The sequence below is a fragment of the Haemaphysalis longicornis genome, unplaced genomic scaffold, assembly GCF_048455015.1.
Source record: "Haemaphysalis longicornis isolate Haplotype H1 unplaced genomic scaffold, Haemaphysalis longicornis Haplotype H1 scaffold_9, whole genome shotgun sequence".
NCBI classification, from domain to species: Eukaryota; Metazoa; Arthropoda; class Arachnida; order Ixodida; family Ixodidae; genus Haemaphysalis; species Haemaphysalis longicornis.
The window spans coordinates 9942368-9944911 of NW_027526460.1; the positions used below are offsets into that span (position 1 = coordinate 9942368).

Here is a 2544-nt window from a genome sequence, read left to right on the forward strand (position 1 = left end):
AACCCGGCGTCGGGAGCAGCGTATGGCCACAAAATCCTTCAACTGAAAAAAAAGCAAAAACTAAACAACTTTGGCAATACGGAGAATGGAACCAAGATATGCGTAGCGGTAAAAAATGCCGTTTAATTTCGGCTGTCCGTGGTGGTATTTACTGCTACATCCCGTACCTGTCCGCAGTTTTTATGAGCCTACCAGAATGCAGGTTCGTAGTTTCTCAGTACTGACTTCCAAATAGTCTACGGATTGGTCACATCCCCATTCAGGCATGTTGGCCAGGGAAGATGGAGGGACCTCTCCAGTCAGCGAGAACTGCTGGAAAGAGCCAAGCTAGGGGCTTTCGCCACTGGAGTCCTGGAAATAGGATTCCACCCTTGACTCCACCCCCTCCTCTCCTACCTTTGTGAATAAAGTTTACCACCACCACCACCTGACGTCAGAAGCCCACGGCTGGTACTCCAATTTCTGTTTTCATATTGCGTTCGCATTCTAAGCACGTAGACGTGCTTAAATGCCTCCTTCCGTTGAGCAGATGCCTGCGTTTGCCTTTGAGATCAATACAAAAGGGCTGTTCCCACGAAAAGGGTGCAGGTGTACGAAACAGGATGAATTGTTGTCGTCCCTTGTGAGGCACGTTTAACAGCGGGGGACTGTTGTTACTGGCCGTAAGTTCGCCGTTGCAGAAAAAGAAATACTAATAAAATGTGGAGCGCTCGTGAGCGAGTGGCTCGCGGTGACCGCCGAGTCCCCTGCTCGCGCATCGACTTAACTAAAAAAAATAAGAAAGACTCCTGAGCTGTACTTAATGCTCTACCCCACATGTAAAAAAAAACAAAAAAAAAACTCCAGCACTAATGCTAAAACTGAAAAGACACCCTGCTTGGGAGAGGTCACCGCGGCCGCCGCATTCTCTAGAAGCCATCATTGACAATTGGAGAGATGACTACGAGTGTGCCAGTCCTTCCCGAGACGACCTGCAGATCCCGCCACCGCTGCCTCGAGTGGATGACCAACAGCTGGTGGAAGTCCGAAATGCTCGGGATGACTTTGCATCCCTCCACTCGCCACGAAGAGGGCGACGACCTCTTCGGTCCATAGGACGACGATTACTAGCACCGCAACTACGAAAATAAACAATGATACTGGAACTTAATATGTGCCAGCCAATGTTCACCTATACGTACTAGCTCGCCATTCAACTCTTGCGCGTGAGTGCAAGCTACCCTGAATTTTTGAATGGCCTACAAAACTCTCATTTCAAACCGAGCAGTCATGTCACCTTCTGGAGGGCGCATGCAGAGTCTGCGTTAGAGCCGAGGAAAACTTGCTGGGGAGTCTGAAGCCATCGGAAGCAAGAACGTGGCGATAACAAGCGACACCCGGCACCGCACTGCACTCGTGTCTTGGACGGTTTTTGGGTCGTGCAACGATTCCACTGAGCACTGACGCGGAATATCCCTCCAGGGCCAAGTTCTCGAGTTCCACGCCGAGCGAAATAAAGCTGTAAATACGCACAAATATATGTTGCTACAAAAAAGTGTCATAAAGTTTGTTGAACTCGGACGTGTTAGATGGCCGTCATCAGAAGGCCACCGACTGCAGCCTGAAACTCGTTTTTCAGAGCTCAGTAAACGGTATCCGGCCGAAATAGCTCAGTTGGGAGAGCGTTAGACTGAAGATCTAAAGGTCCCTGGTTCGATCCCGGGTTTCGGCAAACGTGTTTTTTTCTTCCGACAACAAGCAGTCATTTTTTAAGCATAAATATGTTTGTTATTTGTAGTTGTATTGACATCAAATGATTTAACAACGCTTCGCGGTTCAAAGTAAAAGTAAAATTTGTTATTGTAGCTGCGCCCGTTTCAACCTTTTATTTACTGTTAATTTTTTTTTCTACAAGCTCCGCGTAGCGATTCAATATAGTTTTTTTCTTCTCATTTTCTTCTCTCTCACCCGCCGCGGTGGCTCAGTGGCTAAGGCGTTGCGCTGCTGAGCACGAGGTCGCGGGTTCGATTCCCGGCCGCGGCGGCCGCTTTTCTGATGGAGGCGAAAAGCAAAAACGCCCGTGTGTACGAGATTTCGGCGCACGATAAAGATCCCCAGGTGGTCAAAATTAATCCGGAGCCCTCCACTACGGCGCGCCTCATCGCCTGCGTTGCGTCGGCGCGTTAAACCTTACAATCAATCAATCAATCTTCTCATTTTTAAATCAATTTAACGCTTTCTATAGTTTCCCAACATATAACTTCCACAACTGCCGGGAAGGCGCCGCCTCATTTTCACGAGTCCACTAGGTGCAAGATAAACAAAGCTGCGCAAGTCCGAGGCGTTTTCTCTAGCAAGAATAGAGGCACAAATGGCATTGTGTGCGGGGGCACCCATCCGTTATTTTTCTTCGTCGCCTACTCCTTCTGCCCTGTTTATTTCCTTCCTTGCCCAAGTTATGTTTCGTCTACATTTATCAGGCACTTTCCTTCCAAATGTACGTTTGCAGACCTTGGGAAGTGATATTCACAAGTTTGACGTGTGGTAATCCTGCTGCCCGCTGCC

General features: G+C 48.5%; 1 non-coding gene across 1 annotated transcript; it reads left to right on the plus strand.

Annotated features, from left to right (window-relative positions):
- The first annotated feature begins 1638 nt into the window (after positions 1–1638).
- On the plus strand, positions 1639–1711 carry Trnaf-gaa (transfer RNA phenylalanine (anticodon GAA)). The gene has a single exon. It is a non-coding gene; the product is annotated as a tRNA-Phe (tRNA).
- Positions 1712–2544: the final 833 nt, after the last annotated feature.